Source organism: Mandrillus leucophaeus, unplaced genomic scaffold (assembly GCF_000951045.1).
Source record: "Mandrillus leucophaeus isolate KB7577 unplaced genomic scaffold, Mleu.le_1.0 Scaffold655, whole genome shotgun sequence".
Lineage (NCBI taxonomy): Eukaryota > Metazoa > Chordata > Mammalia > Primates > Cercopithecidae > Mandrillus > Mandrillus leucophaeus.
Window position 1 is genome coordinate 612,072 of NW_012107086.1, and position 18,232 is coordinate 630,303.

The 18,232-nt window shown below is 41.2% G+C and overlaps 1 pseudogene; it reads right to left on the minus strand.

The window, feature by feature from the left end:
* Positions 1–11,258: 11,258 nt before the first annotated feature.
* LOC105554685 lies at positions 11,259–14,003 on the minus strand (annotated as a pseudogene).
* Positions 14,004–18,232: the final 4,229 nt, after the last annotated feature.

The following is an 18,232-nucleotide window of genomic DNA, read 5'->3' on the forward strand; positions in this document are numbered from 1 at the left end:
ACATTCTAGGCGCTAAGTAGACCCCTGTGGGCAGTGACTGTCACACTGAAGTGCAGTTTTGAGGGCTCTGGCTCCCCTGACCTCAGGGAGTGAAGGGCCCAAACCCCTCTTTTCTGCTAGAGGTGAGGGAACGCCCTCTTTCTGCTAACATCTCTCCTTGGGCCCAAGGGTGGCAGGGACAGTGCCCAGAGAGAGAAGTAGGCTGCAATAAAGAAGTATCTAGAGGGAGTCTACTATTTCCCACCTGCTCTTGCCAGGGGCCCAGCCTCTTCTATAGATAAGACAGTGAAAAAAAGACGAGGGGCCCCAGGAGAAGAAAACCCATGTCTTCAGATTTGTCCACAGCCTTAACCTCAGGACTTTAGATGTGGAGGGAATACCTTCAAGACAAACTTCTCATTTTGCAATTTGGCTTTGGCCCTAATGGGCAGGCTGTGGTTTTCTGTTTCCTCCTGTGGTGTGGAATTTAAGTGTGTGAGTTGAAGCACTGATCACATGCATGCATGTCTGCATGCACTTCTGTATGGCTCAACACTGTCTAACCAGAGATCCAGCTTTACATAAAGGGAAAAGGAAATCAGTGCATACAGGGTGCCATGTGTTTGCCTCATAACTTGTCATCAACATGTCATTGAATCCTGGCACCCTGTCTGCGCTGGGTGTACATATTACCTACTACTTCACAGTAAAACTCCCCAAAACTTATTAGATTGAGCTGGTCCACCTTTTAGGCTGGGCTCAGGTGAGCCATTCTTTTGGTCTCAGCCGGGCCCTTTCAGGCACGTGTGGTCAGCTGCTGCTTGACTAGGCAATGCTGCTTCTGAGGGCGAGCTGCCTGTCAACTGTGGCACTTTGGTTTCTCCCCTATAGTATCTCATCCTCTAGCAGGCTAACAGGGACTTGTTATCATGGAGATGACAGGGTTCTGAAATAAAAAGCAGAAGCATTCAAGAGCTTTGTGCCTCGGCCCCAAACTGGCACACGGTCATATTCACAGCTTTCTATTGACCAGGGCAAATCAGGCCAGTGAGATTCAAGGTTTGGGAACCAGATTCTGCCTCTCAATGAAAGCAGCTATAAAAGCATATCACAAAGGACATAAATACAGGAAGGGATGAAGAATTGCTGTCATTTTTGCAATCAGTATCATGCCTTTTCTTGCAGATGAGGTTTATATAACTTGCCAAGACAAGGAACTTGTCCAAAGCCTCACAGCTACTAAGAGGCTGGGCTGGGCCTCAGGATTAACTTTTCCTGACTCCAAAGCCCAAGCACCTCTGTAAGCCACACAAATCAAGCAGATTCTCTAAACCTTTGAAGTCCTGGAAAGTAATCTTCTGAAGTCCTGGAAAGTAATCTTCTGCAATAGAAGAAAGAATCCTGTGAGATTCTGATCCATCTAGTACTCTTCACCATTTGGAACAGTTGCCTCCAGAGAATGCTTCTGAAGTATCTTGGAATAACTTGAAATAATTTGAGGAAATGGTTGATTTCCTAATTTAGGAAACCAACGTTCGATATATATTTTTTATTTAAAAGCAGAGTTGATGCCCTCCACATGAACACAAATTCTGTTCCTCCCTTTTTGTTGTTTGTAGGCTATTTTCATCAAAGACTAAATCAAACCACTGTGTCTGAAATAACCTCTTACTCTGAAAGCAAGTGACATAAAAATAGACCTGCTGAGAAAAATTTCTTCCTGCTGCCATTTAACAAAACAGCTGAATACAATTTGAAGCCATCCTTTGATTTTCTTTTTTTTGAGACGGAGTCTCGCTCTGTCGCCCAGGCTGGAGTGCAGTGGCCAGATCTCAGCTCACTACAAGCTCCGCCTCCCGAGTTCACGCCATTCTCCTGCCTCAGCCTCCCAAGTAGCTGGGACCACAGGCGCCCCCAACACGCCCCGCCAAGTTTTTTGTATTTTTAGTAGAGATGCGGTTTCATCATGTTAGCCAGGATGGTCTCGATCTCCTGACCTTGTGATCAGCCTGCATCGGCCTCTCAAAGTGCTGGGATTACAGGCGTGAGCCACCGCGCCCGGCCCATCCTTTGATTTTTTTTTTTTTTTTTTTTGAGACGGAGTCTCGCTCTGTCGCCCAGGCTGGAGTGCAGTGGCCAGATCTCAGCTCACTACAAGCTCTGCCTCCCGGGTTCACGCCATTCTCCTGCCTCAGCCTCCCAAGTAGCTGGGACCACAGGCGCCCGCCACCTTGCCCGGCTAGTTTTTTTGTACTTTTTAGTAGAGACGGGGTTTCACCATATTAACCAGGATGGTCTCGATCTCCTGACCTCGTGATCCGCCCGTCTCGGCCTCCCAAAGTGCTGGGATTACAGGCGTGAGCCACCGCACCTGGCCCATCCTTTGATTTTTAACAAGGGAAGGTTGTTTTCCAAGACTTCAAATAGATCATGTGAGTGTCAGGGCTACTATATTGACTCAGAAGGTGGGCCAGATCCTCTGGAGATGGAGTGGCGAGAGGGCCTGCACCAGCAGGTGAAGGCCTTAGGTCCATAGGTGACATTCATTCACCAGGTGTGGTGCTTTAGGGTCCTGATGTTGATGACAAAAGTTATGTGTATATGACTAAAAGTAAATTGTAGAACATAACAAATAATCATATATAAGCCAAAAGTGTCGACAACTACAATTATTATGATGCATCATTATTCTAAGTATTTTTACCACAATTAGCAGTAGTAGCCGTTGTTGCTGCTGCCACTGCTGTTGTAGGAACGGTGATGAAAACGTGGAATAAAGCTCTGCTGCCTCATCATGCTGCTGCTCCTGCGGCTGCAGATTTGCTGGTTCTGTGCAGACTTTGGACCTCTGTTGTGAAGCTGTAACTTAAGAGACTTTCAGTGCTCTGCTGAGGCAGGAAAAACGTTTGAGTCAAGACAGAACGACAATTCTGTGCATTTGAAGGTGGAGGCTAGGATGGGTCTGGGGTGCAGTTGAAGGGGAAGAAGCACACATCACTGAATGAAGGGGTGGAAGCCTCTGGCGAATGGCAGGGCTTGGCCATGAAGCAAATCAGATGTGGATTTTACGACTGGTTACTCAGTGAAACTGACACACCTGCAAAGCGGGAAATGGAGGACAAATAAACAGGTGATGTGTCCAGCAGCAGACAGGAGGGTCTTCTAAGAACACACCTGCTCCTTCCCCTAGAACTTATTCCTACAGCTCCAGCAGACATTCTCGTGTAGAAAACCACCATGTGATTTCACCACGTTCTCACTCCACGTTCTGACTGGCACAGTATCCTTTTCTCCATTCTCTTATCTTCCCCTTCCTCATTCCATTATTGCACATAAAGCATCTGGGGTAGGCACACAAGCATATTGCTGTTTTTGTGTGCTTGTTTGTACGAAATGACACGTGTTGATCAGCAGCCAGATGAGATGGGGCAGAAAAATACTGGCCCTGTGAAGACTGTTTCTCTACCAGTGGCTACTCATTCGGCTCTTATCTCTGTATTTCAGGACTTTAACAACGATAACAAAAAATAGTAATACCTTTGCATAGATTGTTCGACTGGTGAATTTTAATGTTTTTAATATAGCATTGTAAAACCAAAAACAATTTCATAACTCTTTTATCTACATAGTTGCTACACATAGGGCGAATCTGTTCATACACAGGACTAAATGACATTTGAAAGAAAAGAATGAACCTCAAATACTTTTCCCTTCAAATCCAGTGTCTGATTGTTTAAATATACATTTTGCATATGATGAAAAAAATACGTAAAAATTAAAATGTACGGTTTATCTCACCATCCAGTATATCAGTTGGACCACAAGTGAAGAAAAAGAGGCATCTGTCTGCAGGAAGTTCTAAATTCTCCTGGGAGCCCCAGAACCACTTGCGCCTCCCAAGCGGACCCCGTCCTTGGCTTGTTGCCACTGGCAGGGCATCGTGGTGAGGTTTCCATATCTTGGCCCAGGAGGCACAGGGAGGGTAGGAGGTTGTCTGTCTCACAGCCAGGCCAACATCCCTGACCAGGGCCCTCTGGAAGAAGATTCCCAAGGTCCCCGTCAGCTTTCAGAAGGGTTATGCCATTCTAGAGAAATTATAAATGTTCTTGGGGGTTGACCCATCGGTGAGCTGGGCATCCCTGTGCTCTTGGTAGCTGGAGCAGGCAGGAGCCCCACCCTCCTGGGCGCAGCCGCCACAGCTGCAGACCCAGGCATCTCTGAACTCTGGAGGGCCCAGGGAGGTCCCCCTCACCCCCACAGGCTCAGAAGTGCTGCTCCCACTGTCTGGCTTCTCCTCACTGTTGGCATCCACTCCAATCACAGAGAAAAGGGGAGTCTGGGCCCATGCACCTATCAACCCACCACCTAGGTATTAAGCCCAGCATGCATTAGCCATCTCCTCTTTGACTTTTAACGTGAAATTCTTATAATCATTTTATGTTATCAATGACCAGTCATAGGTTTTAAAATGCTGGCTGTTACTTGCATGTAATAACAATGACATTTTTATTAATAAAACAAAACACGGGATACTTTTATCATAAAGATTATATTCTTAAATGACCACAATGATCACTGTACAGTCATTTATAAAATGACACCATCTATCACAAATAACAGTAAAAATTATATATTGTAATAGAGTTGAGGAGAGAGTTCTCAGCACGCTTTTTTTTTCAAAGAACACATTAGTCGCATGTAAAAGTTGCATGTAAAATTGCTTCTGGATTTGTGTAAATGGCTTTTTCATCCTAGTACGCTCCTCTTTTCTTCAGATGTGTCGATTAAGCTCACAGATTTTATCATCAGTCTTTTGTGTCTTGTTCATTTAATGGTAAATTTTTTCCATCATTATTCATAATTACGTAAATACCTGGGACTTAACAATACTTCGAATAGTCTGAGGTGAAAGCCAACGTGAGGATGAACTTGATCTGCATTATCTGTTTCCTGAGAGGGCTTGGGAGCTTCACCCTCAGCCCCAGCCACCCATGGCTGTCACTTCCCATAGGGAGGGCTGAGATGTGCATTAAATTGATCAGTTTTCAACGTATCATGTAAGACCCAATAGTCCTTTGCACTGTGATCCACCTAGAGATATGCTCTCCGTTATGTTCTTCTATATTGTTTCTCCCAGGTCAGTACCATATTATTGCAAATCCTGGGATTTGTAGTGAAGTTGCCAGATTCATCAAGTAAAAAATAGGACAGAAAATGAACTTTAAAATTTAAATAAATGACAAATGACTTTTGGGTGCACATACATGTCTTTGACAATGATCAGCAGTTAGATTCTGAGAGATAAATTTCCAAAAGAAATAATGAAAATAAATACACTTTAGCTGTCAATTCTAATCCACAGTATTGTGATCCTTTCTTGTGTAGTCTCAACACCAATGACCTCAAGAGACTTGTTGGAGGGACTCCATCTGGTGATTCAGCAGATAAAGTATTTTTCAGCATGTGATGGTTACTTGTAGAGAGAAGGGTGTGAAATGCGTGGGGTGAGCTAAATATACCTTAGGGTAAGAGAATAAAACATCAGATTTCCTATTTTATCTCTTTTCGTTATATGGCTTACATGTGTTTTATTAACGAAATTATGTGGACATGTAGTTTATAAATAATTGCACATATATTAATAGTCCAAGTCCAAGTATTCTTTTACTGGAGCTATACTCCTCCAAAGAGAGACCATTAAGCCTTTAAATCGATGATATCCTGGCTCTTTTCCTGGTTTTATCATGACAGCAAAACCAAGCTGTGCTGAGGGTAAAGGTGCATGTTCATGGAACTGTCCGTTGTTCGGTTCTGGAAGTGTGTTCCTTTACTAAGATTTTGAAGAATTATTAACAATCATTTCAACATATGAGGTTGAAATGATTCGCTCATACATATGAGGCTGTTTTAGAGAATTTTTCTACCTTAACCATTAATTTCTGAGTAAGAGGCGAAAATACTAATTGTCACCATTTCTGCATTGAGATATCTATATCTGTCTAATCTATCATCTATTGCTCCATATATACATGGGATGGTACTGTGATAAGTGACCTTTAAAATACAATTTTGACAGCTGTCATCTCAGAAAAAAACTGAGTGGTGTGGAATGGTTTTCTAATTTTTTGTGTCATTAAGTTGACTTGTTCTAATCACTAATTTGATAAAACAATTATGCCTGCATCTTGGCCAATAACATTAGAGAGTAATTTCAAAATTGCTCAGTGAAATTATGCCAGGTGTTCTGATATTATGGGTATCCTAACAAAACTAGAGGGAAATTACCTTTATTATTGGAGAAATAAGTGTTTTCAAGGCAAAAGAGGGGATCTCTCTATTAAGTGGAATCTCAAGAAAAGGATCAACATTTGATCATTTTGATGCAACTTTATGGTTGTCATAAAGTGATTACAACTAGTGTTATTCTCTTGACAATTCACAGCTGGACATTGGGGATCCTCTGTTGAGACGTAGATAATTTATTTTTGAGATGGAAACTAAACTGTAAGAGAGCCAGAGCCATTTTTATGTGACACAGCTAATAGGGTTTGGTAAGCACAGTAATGCCCTCCAAAGGTGTCCATGTTCTAATTCTCAGATACAGCAAATATACACTTCATGGCAATGGGTATGAGAAGCTGCACATGGGATCAAAATTGCTAATTTATTGGTGAAAAATAAGGATACTATCCTGAATTACTATGGTAGGTTCAAACGTCTAATCACAAAGGTTCAAAATGGGAGAGACAAAGAATTAAGAGCATTGAAAGGTCAGCATGTCAGAAAGACAACTAGATATTATTTTTTCAATTGTTTTGGTGATTCTTTTCCTATTAGCATAAATTTTATTCAGTTGCACTGTGCACATATGATTGGGTCTTTTTTTTATTTGTAGCATCAATGTGATAAATATAAAATGAGAATGCAGAACAAAGATACAATTTCTAGGCCGGGCGCGGTGGCTCATGCCTGTAATCCCAGCACTTTGGGAGGCCAGGACGGGCGGATCACAAGGTCAGGAGATCAAGACCATCCTGGCTAACACGGTGAAACCCTGTCTCTACTAAAAACTACAAAAAAAAAACTAGCCGGGCGAGGTGGCGGGCGCCTATAGTCCCAGCTACTATAGCGCCTATAGTCCAGCTACTCCTGGCTGAGGCAAGAGAATGGCATAAATCCGGGAGGTGGAGCTTGCAGTGAGCTGAGATCCGGCCACTGCACTCCAGCCTGGGCGACAGAGCGAGACTCCATCTCAAAAAAAAAAAAAGATACAATTTCTAAAGAGGGATGCCCAGGTACCATGGGTAACTATACCCAGGAATAGATAGATAGTATGCATCTTATAAGAAATGTGTTGGTATTTCACATACTAATTGGTGTAGAAAATAATGCAGAGGCTGGATTATCAATAATTTATATGCGATAGGGCTTATCAAGATTAAGATGGTAAAACAATAAAAGTGATTTGTGATAATTTTCACTAATGCAGAATTAACAATGATGATGTGAGATCTTTTGGGATTTTTCTGATGTACAAAGCCAATTTCTGGCCAGGTGAAGTAGCTCACACCTGTAATTCTAGGGCTTTGGGGGACCCAGGTAGGAGAATCACTTTAGGCCAAGAGCTCAAGACAAGCCTGACAGCATAGCGAGACTCCAACACCACTACAATTAGCTTCACCTGGAATCCTAGCTGTTTGGGAGATGGAGGCAGGCGGCCACTTGAGCCCAGGGGGCCCAGAATGCAATGAGTTATTATTGTACCACTGCACTTCAGCCAGGGTGACAGACCAAGACCCTGTCTTGAAAAAAAAAAAAAAAAGTAAAACATGAAAAATACATAAAGTTCATTATTAAGAACACGTTATTTTCAAGCTGACGTTGCAGTCCCAGTCAACACCTTTCTCCTTTTCTTCTTCATCTTCACACTCCTGGATCACAAGCCAAAGCACACAGACCTGATCACCTGTCACTTGACTTTTGTTCACTCAATGACGCACCCCACTGTAGTGGATTTTTTTCTCTTTAGACAGTGTTTGAGTCACTGAATTTTTGGGAGGACCTCAAATGTCAAGCACTATTCTACATGAACAAGGTGATGAGGGGTCTGGCCATCACCACCACCTGCCCCCTGAGCATGCTCCAGGCCATCACCGTCAGCCCTAGCATCTTGTGGTAGGTGAGACTTAAACAAAAACATAGATTATCTTCCAGTAGTAGCCTGATCATCTGCACTGTAGCTTGTTTCCGTGTGACCCAGACCAATTCAATTTACCGAGTGTCAGTGACTTCTGCTCACTTTCTCCAATGAGCTCCAATCTCAGGGGACTGTTTTTTATTCTAATATTGTTTCAGAATATTTTCTTTGTAGGAATCATGCTGCTCTCCAGTATGTACGTGGTCATTCTCTTGTTCAGGCATGAAAGGTGATACCGGAGCCTTTGCAACACCAGCCGTTCCCCAAGAGCCTCCCCAGAGAAAAGGGCCACGCAGACCAGCCTGTGTCTTCTGGTGAGTTGCTCTGTGGTCATGTACTCAGTGGACATTATTACTTCATCCTCCTTAACCATGTGATGGGTTCATGGCCCAGTCATCCAGGATGTCCAGATGCCTCTGGTCACTCTCTGTGCCACTGTCTGTCTTTTGGTACAAATCAGTCCTGACGGAAGAATCATCAATATTCTAAAAAATATTTCTATCAAAACGCCCCACCCATTTTTAACAAGATTGTACTGGGACAAAAATCTTCTGAAGAGAAATAGATTTTTTTGTCACCAGTTAACCTATGCAAATAGTACAGGATTTGTTAACTGACTTAAATGCAATCAATTAAATAGCAATTGCATTATATTTAAATAGTTTACTTGATGCTGCCAAAGTCTAATTTCTTTAGTTCAGTGTCCATCAGGGTTTGATATTTCCAAATCAAGTCTCTTACACTTTCTTTTTCTTTTTTTTTTTTTGAGATGGCGTCTCGCTCTGTTGCCCAGGCTGGAGTGCAGTGGCGTGATCTCCACTCACTGCAACCTCCGCCTCCTGGGTTCAAGCGATTCTCCTGCCTCAGCCTCCTGAGTAGCTGGAATTAAAAGCGTGCACCACCACGTCTGGCTAATTTTTGTATTTTTAGTAGAGACGGGTTTCACCATGTTGGTCAGGCTGGTCTTGATCTCGACCTCGTGATCCACCTGCCTAAGCCTCCCAAAGTGCTGGGATTACAAGTGTGAGCCACTGAGTCTGGCCACACTTTCATTTTTAATCTTATACACAAAACATTATTTTTTCTTCCTGAAGTACACTTTTAAAAAGCTCCTATTGGTAAACAAATCACTCAGGGTTTTAAAATATATTTTAATTTACCCTTTTTTGTTAAAGGTATTTTAGCCTAGTATCTACTTCTAGCTTTAATAAATAATTTCTCTTAGTGCCATTCCTATTTATGTTTTGAGATTTACAAAAGCTGTAGAAATTTTGCTCTCATCATTACACTGATTTTTAGTATTTTTCTTCTCTTTGGTGTTATCCAGCTTATTTCTTTTAAGTAATTTTTTTTTTCACTTTTTGACACACTGCATTTCTGAATTCAAGGATTTATGTCTGGTTTTCAGTGTAGAAACTTACAAACCACCAACTCTTAAAGGCATTATTCAAATTATTTTAATATATCCCATAAAAAAAGAGATTTGTCCTATTCCTTCTCATTCTAGCATTTTAGTCTTCATAGATATATGTATTTGTTTTACGTTTTCTTTTTTTGAGATGGAGTCTTGGAGTGTCACCTGGGCTGGAGTGCAATGGTGCAATCTTGGCTCACTGCAACCTCTGCCTCACAGGTTCAAGTGATTCTCCTGCCTCAGCCTCTGTAGTAGCTAGGATTGCAGGCGCCCAACACCACACCTGGCTAATTTTTCATATTTTTAGTAGAGACAGGGTTTCACTATGTTGGCCAGGCTGGTCTTGAACTCCTGACCTCATGATCCGCCTGCCTTGGCCTCCCAAAGTGCTGGGATTACAGGCATGAGCCACCATGCCTGTTTTCCTTCCTTCCTTCCTTCCTTCCTTCCTTCCTTCCTTCCTCCCTTCCTCCCTCCCTCCCTCCCTCCCTTCCTTCACAAATATTTTAGTCTTATTTGTAAATCATTTACACATATTCTCACGAAGAAAAATAAATTTCAGAAAGGAATCTTGGGACCATGGTAGTTAAAACATACATATATATATATGTCTGATCATTAGCCACTGAAGACAAGGCAAGAGGCTTAGCAGTCATTTCTGGGGGTTAGTGTATCTCCCCTTGCAGGGGACAATTGAGAGGAATCCAAGTTGCTCCCTCATCTTCCCTCAGTTTTCACCTTCTGAACACAATGTGGGGGAAGGGGATTTTCCAATGCTTTCCCCTAGAAACATTTCAAGAGGTATAGCAAAGGCTTATGATAACACTGAACCTGCTCTTTGCTAGAAATTTGGCAAGATTGCAATCTCTGAACCAACCTAGTAGAAGAGTTAGCCCAATTCCTATTCACAGGTACTTCTAAGAGGAGGAGGGATTGCTGCATTCATCACACCCCCTTCCCACTTGCTCTGTTCTCCCACCAAGGCCCCAGAACGGAGCTCTTGATATCATCTGATCTAGTCCCTCCCCACTCCCACCCAGCCTCATTTCACAAGTGAACCTTCCTCCCACCCCACACCCAGACACTCTGTAACAGTTGGCCCTGGCAGCTCCTGAGGATTGCTGGGATGACGACACAGCATTTCTGCATCGTACTCACAGGGAATCGGAGCTCAGCCAGGAGAGGTCCAAGAATGACAGAACTATGAGCACCCCTACCAAAACTCAGCTCTGCAGAGCCAAATAAACAATTCCATCTGACAGGCCAACTCCTAACACCTGATCCCAGTCATCACTGGAGGCCACAGCAGATGAAGCTCCTACTTACACTGAACTATGACCAATTCCCAGTAACAGTGGGGAAAGGAGAGACATGACAAATGCGGTAGACCTTATCAGAAATGGCAGCTGATGACAACAGTTAGCCTAGATCATTGGGTCCTCCCCAAAAAGCATCCTCAAGAATGATGAGCAGAGAGCTCTGTAGCTGGATGTACAGCCCTTCAATTATGAAGGAATGCAGAGAAAACAAGTTGTGTTTTCCTATGATTATGTAGGAACTAGAACACGGACTACCCAACCCTATGTGGAGGCAGCTTCTGAAAGGCCTTACCACTTACGGTCATCAGCCCACCCGCTTGGTAGGTGCATTTGGGGAGAGGGACTCACATCACATCCAGAGGGGGGAACTGTCTAGGCAGACACTCACAGGGCAGCCCATCCCACTGTCATGGGGCAGGCCAAACATGGTTAGGAGGGTGGACAGATCCCGGGCATCAGTCACCCCACAGGCATCGCTCTGGCCCTAACACAGAAGGCGAAATGCAGGGTGCTCCAAGTGTTCTCTGACATGGCACCTCCTTCACCCTGAGGGCCCTGGCTTTTCTTCCACATGTTCAGGGCCTCCAGAAAGTGCTCTGCAGCCTGCCAGTGAGCCCCAGGTTGATGCAGCTGATGCCCAGGTTACAGTGGGACTGGATACAGCCAGGCTGTATGCAGTTACTGCTTCTTCACTCTGGTTTCCATTCCACAGCAAATAGTCATTGGGACGAACACTGAGGATAGCTGTGAAGCAGTTCATGGCCTTATCATGCTCTCCACTCAGGTTGAAAAGGACCTGCAAGCTATACTGCACATTGGGGTCAATGGATATAGGGTCCAGTTGCACAGTTGCTAGGAAGAGCTCCTTCATTTCAAGAAACAGGGAGTCAGACAACAGAGATCCCAAGATATGCTTGCTGGCGCCCCGTCCTGCCCCACCAGCCCCTTCTTCAGCAGGTATCACCAGATAGGCACAGGCTGGTGTGTGGCAGGGTTTCACAGGCCTGCTGCTGCAGGGGCTCATTAGTAAAGCTTGCAGCCAGCGCCATCAGTGCTGTTGGTTATCTGGCTTTAGCTCCAGACACCTCTGCAATGCTCTGATGGCTCACAGTTCTTGTTCATTCTCTGCCTGAGTGGTACCCAGGTACTGCCAAGCTTCCATATTCTTAGGATTCTGTTGCATAGCTGCCTCAAAAAGCAGCACAGCATTTGGCAGGGACTATCGGGGGAACCTGTCCCTGATAATTCAACATGAGTCCTTTTCTATTTTCCCTAAGTGTCGGCCAGTCTGAGAAATAAAGTGAGAGTACAAAAGAGAGAAATTTTAAAGCTGGGTGTCCAGGGCAGGCATCACATGTTGGCAGGTTCCATGATGCCCCCCAAGTCACAAAACCAGCAAGTTTTTATTAGTGATTTTCAAAAGGGGAGGCAGTATACGAATAGGGTATGAGTCACGGAGATCACATGCTTCACGAGGTAATAAAATACTACAAGGCAAATGGAGGCAGGGTGAGATCACAGGACCAGGCGAAATTAAAATTGCTAATGAAGTTTTGGGCATGCATTGTCATTGATAACATCTTATCAGGAGACAGGGTTTGAGAGCAGACAACCTGTCTGATCAAAATTTATTAGATGAGAATTTCCTCATCCTAATAGGCCTGGGAGCACTACAGGAGACCTGGGCTTATTTCATCCCTTACCTGCAACCATAAAAGACAGAAGTTCTCAGAGCGACAATTTTAGAGACCTCCCCACTAGGAACGCATTCTCTTTCTCAGGGCTGTTCCTTGCTGAGAAAAAGAATTCAGCAGTATTTCTCCTATTTGCTTTCGAAAGAAGAGAAATATGGCTCTGTTCTGCCCGGCTCTCAGGCATTCAGACCTAATGGTTATCTCCCTTGTTTACTGAACATCGATCGCTGTTATCCTGTTCTTTTTTCAAGGTGCCCAGATTTCCTATTGTTTAAACAATTTGTGCAGTTAATGCAATCATCACAGGGTCCTGAGGCGACATACATCCTCAGCTTATGAAGATGACGGGATTAAGAGACTGAAGTAAAGACAGGCATAGGAAATCACAAGAATATTGATTGGGGAAGTGATAAATATCCATGAAATCTTCACAACTTATGTTCAGAGATTACAGTAAAGACAGGCATAAGAAATTATAAAAGTATTAATTTGGGGAACTAATAAATGCTCATGAAATCTTCACAATTTATGTTCTTCTGCTGTGGCTTCAGCCGGTCCCTCCGTTTGGGGTCCCTGACTTCCCACAACAGGGCCTGCTCCTGAAGTCGCTGCAGCCCTTCTTTGAAAGGCTGAGGGTGATCACGTGGGGGGTTCTCCTCCTCCAACTGGTAGCCCTTATCAAAGGAAGCTGATGTGAAGTCATCATAGTCAGAAAGCCAGGGGTGAGCATCAGCATCTCGTTTTGCCATCTCCTCCAACTCCGCCTGCAACTCTATAGCTGACTTGGCGCATTCAAACTCCCTATCAAGGGCAGTTGTGTTTACTGGTCTTGTGAATGGTCAATCCAGGCATCTGATGTACTCAGAATTAGCCAATTTGGGGTCATCCCCTTTGGCCACAAAGTCATTGGCCATGTGCTGCCGATCCTTCTCAGGATGACATTCATGGTCCAACGATCAGCAGCTGCTGCTCCCTTAGGCTGTCCCAACCACAGCTTCTCCCCTGATTGCTCCAAATATGCCTCAGTCCAACAGGTGGGGGAAACAGCCAAGGGGTCTGTAACTTCAGAAATGAATGATTGGGACCAGTCTGTCTCATCACAATCCTGAATTACATCCACAGTATCTCCAGCTGCAAGACACTCTGGGCCCAGTTCTCAGACAAGGCCAAGTCGGCCACACCAGGGCCTCTCTGGGGAGGCTGGAGGAAGTTTGACTGTTCAATCTGCTGCATCTCAGCCAGTTCATCCATCGTGAATGTCTGAGGGGCATGGGATACAAGGGCTACATTGTGGTCCTGCAGGAATTCAACCACCAACTCATCTTCAGAAGCTACTCCCAAAGGCTTGGAGACTGCCTCAGAGGCTAGGGCTCCGGGCAGGGATGGGGGCAGGGGCCAGGCCTTAGACTTTCTGCTGAGGTCGGGGCTGTTTTCTGTTTTTACTGTATTTAACTACATTAATCATGCTCAGTATTTCGGTTCACTAATCTCATCAGCTAAGACTAATTTAATATTTAACCCATACGTTGTATATTAAGTAGGTTGTTTGTATTTGGCTCTTTTTCAAATATGGCTTGTCAAGCTTGTAGTCTTTTGCTCTGTAATATATATATATTTTTTCCTATTTTTCTCATTGTGTTGACTTAAACATTTAAAAAATAAGTCCTATAACTGTGTGTAACATAAGTTTTAACTTTCTTTTCACTTATGGGAGATATTACATTTCAGACATCTGCAGTTTATGTCTGTTTTTTAAATTTGCTTTATGGCAAGTTGGGCAACCCACATGGATTTGGCAACTCTGACCACCCATATCTAACAGGAGCGCTTACTTCTCAGTTGATTATTTTCCTAAATGATTTCTTTCGTTTGCTTCTCTAGTTGGAAAATTCTATTTTACTTTCACTTTCAATGCTATACAGTCGTTTAAAGATTCTTGTAACTTTCTGAGGATTTTAGCTTTCTACATTTAAAATGTGTAGAATCTATAGTATTTTTCCAACAAGCACAAATGTCAACAGTGTACACATGAAATATATTTTACACAATTTTTTTTGTAATAGACAATAAATCTCAAGTTACTTTATATAGAACATATCCTTTCCTCAACATACTGTAAAGTAATAATAATTTGTAGAGTTTAACTTTAATACTAGGGAACTGATTTTACATTTAGCACAAATTTCTGAAATATATGTACTCTATGTCAGAGAACAGTACCTATATATGGCCAAAACTACTGATTTTCTACACCATTGAGATCATATTGGCAGAATTATTTACCTGAATTCAGATTTTTGGCTTCAATCACCATGCTTCCTCATGAGCACTTCCCTGAATCCATGAAAAGAATCTGTTTGAGTCTTCCATTTGAACTACAAATTTAAAAATTTCAATGCAGTTTTCATGTGGTCAGATAGTACTTGCTGGTAACATTTTAGTCAGTAATTTCTATTGTTATTTACAATGTTCAGAAAATATGACCTGCTGGGTTTCTGGGATAATAAATTCAATGACATATTTTAGGCCTAAAACTTTACCACCTAAAATACTCATATCTAATATTTTAAAATAATGGGCATCCTTTGTTTACTGGCAAAAACAGCTGCCATTTCTTCCTATGCCTAATTAGTATAACTTACTAACAAAGTAAACATTATTTATGTTCATTTAGTTGTGGGACACCAAAAAGTTAATTTCTATAATGACCTTAATGTTACCTAATATGAATGAAAATGTGACAGAGGCTAGGAGATGGAGTGAATAAAAAGAGGGGAAATGTTCTTCAACATGTACCAAGTTTCAATTAGGAGAAATAAGATTTAGTGATCAATTGCACAGAATGGTGACTGTAATAAATAATGTGTATTTCAAAACTGCTATAAAGACTATTTTCGATGTTTTCACCACAAATGAAGCTATAAACATTAACTTGATTTAATCATTTTACAACATAAACATATATCAAAATATTACACTGTAGATAGATATATACTATTTTTCAATTAAAAGTACAATTTTTTTAAAATTTAATTTTTCTTTTTCAATGAATCTTTGATTTCTTCACTTTAAACTCTTAGGTATTAAGCGTACAAATGTTTAATGGCTTAGAATAGTACCTAACACATTATATGAGCCATACGCTAACTACTACTCCAAATTATCTTTTTCATAGCATTCTTCAAATACAAGATTATTCTGTATATCTTATTAAAATTTATTTTTCTGTCTTATCTAAATATTGATAAAAATAGAAGGTAGGGCATTTGCTTGTTTCATACATTCCAAAATCAAAGGGCAGTTTCACTAATTATTTTTACATTCAGTAACCCATTTGTCTCACACAGTAAACACAAATATTATGTAACAGAACTATATTCATATTCTTCATCCTAAAAATGGAGAAAATTTTGAGTTATTTGTTGATTGTAGTACAGGACTCATTCTCTATTTTTTCAAATTATTCCATGTCAAGTGCCTAGAGTAATTGTTCATGACATACTATGAAATAAAAAAATATTGATAGGGATGGATTACAAAGGAAACTGAAAAAACATCCTATGAATTGTTTCATTATACATATATATATACACACACACACACAGAAGAATATACTTATATCCATATAACAAAAAATTAATTAAAATCTTTTTAGATAGACTAGCTGTTATAAACTGCTTAAGTTGTACATTTCATAAACATTTAATGAAAAACATCAATTTCTCACAAAAACTTCAAGCAGTAGAAGAGGTAACACTTCTTAATTCATCTATTAGCCAGTAATACCATAATACTCAAATGAGACAAAAGAATCACAAGATGACTATGAAACAACATCCTCTTTAAATACAGACACAGAAATTCCAAGAAATATTTTAAAAATGAATATAAAAAGGTATAAGAGTGATTACATACCATGACTAAGCAGGGTATTTTTACAATGCAATGTTGGTTTAATATGATACAATATTACTTGAACAAAGTAAAAATGTAATAATTTAAATAGAAAAAGCTTGATAAATTCAACACCTGTGAATGACAGAACATCAAGAAAACTATTAGAAGAAAACTTTTGAGACCTGCTAAAAGGCCTCTATGAAAACCCAAAATCGGCCAGGTGCAGTGGCTCACACCTGTAACCCAGAATTTTGGGAAGCTGAGGTGGAAAGACTGCATAAACTCAGGAGTTCAAGACCATTCTGGACAATATAGGGAGACCCCATCTTTACAAAATATTAAAAAAAAAAAAATTATCTGGACATGGTGGTGCATGCCTGTGGTCCCAACTACTCAGGCAGTTAAGGTGGGAATATCACTTGAGCTTAAGAGGTTGAGGCTGCAGTGAGCCAAGATGGAAAACCCCACACCAAAAGCTAATATACTTAATGGAGAATGACTGGGGGCCTTATATGCAAGTTTGAAAACAGGACAAGAATTTCTACTTTCACCACTATTCACCATTGTACTGGAGATACGAGCCAGAAAATTATACTAGAAAAATCAACACAATTCTCCAGATTAGAAAAGAAGTGGAATAGTCTTTTATTGCCATAATGTTGTATTTTAAAAGTATAAGAAATTCATTAAAAACCTACTTGAGGCTGGGCACAGTGGCTCACGCCTGTAATCCCAGTACTTTGGGAGGCCGAGGCAGGCAGATCACAAGGTCAGGAGATGGAGACCATCCTGGCTAATATGGTGAAACGCCGTCTCTACTAAAAATACAAAAAATTAGCCAGGCGTGGTGGCAGGCACCTGTAGTCCCAGCTACTCGGGAGGCTGAGGCAGGAGAATGGCGTGAACCCGGGAGGCAGAGCTTGCAGTGAGCCGAGATCCGGCCACTGCACTCCAGCCTGGGTGACAAAGCGAGACTCCATCTCAAAAACAAAAAAAAAGAAATTAAATAAATAGATAAATAAATAAATAAAAACCTACTTGAGCTAATGAAGTTCATCAATGCCACAAGATCAACATGCAAGGTTAGATAGTACTTTTATATCATAGCAATAAACAAAATAAGAATTAAATTAAAATTTCATTAATAGTATCCTAGAAAAAAAAATTAGAAACAAACTTAACAAAATAACTGCACATACTATACACTGAAAATTATTTAAAATGCTGAAAGAAATCAAAGAGCTGAATAAACTGAGATATACTCAATATTCAAAGATAACAATACTGAATTTGAAGATCAAAATACCCAACAAATTTATCTACAGATTCAATGCAAATTCCAATGTAGCTTTTCTTTAACAGAAATTGACAAGCTCTTCCTAACATCCATATAAACATGTAAAGAAAATCAAACACACAAGAATTCTGAAAAACGATAACAAAATTCAGTAACTTACACTCCTGATATAAACTCTTACTACAATGTTACAGTAATTAAACAATATAGTACTGGCATAAGGATAGATTTATGTAGACCAAAAAAAAAAAGACGGAGAATTAAAGTTCCATTAATGAACAAATTAATCTGTGGTAAAATTATTTTTTTCTGTGAAAGGTGTTTTGACAGTCATTATATTTATAAGTCTTTAGTTCAACATGAACTCTGATCCTGAGTAAGACATGAACAGGTATTAAAGGCTTTGCCACATTTTTTACATTTGTAGGATTTTTC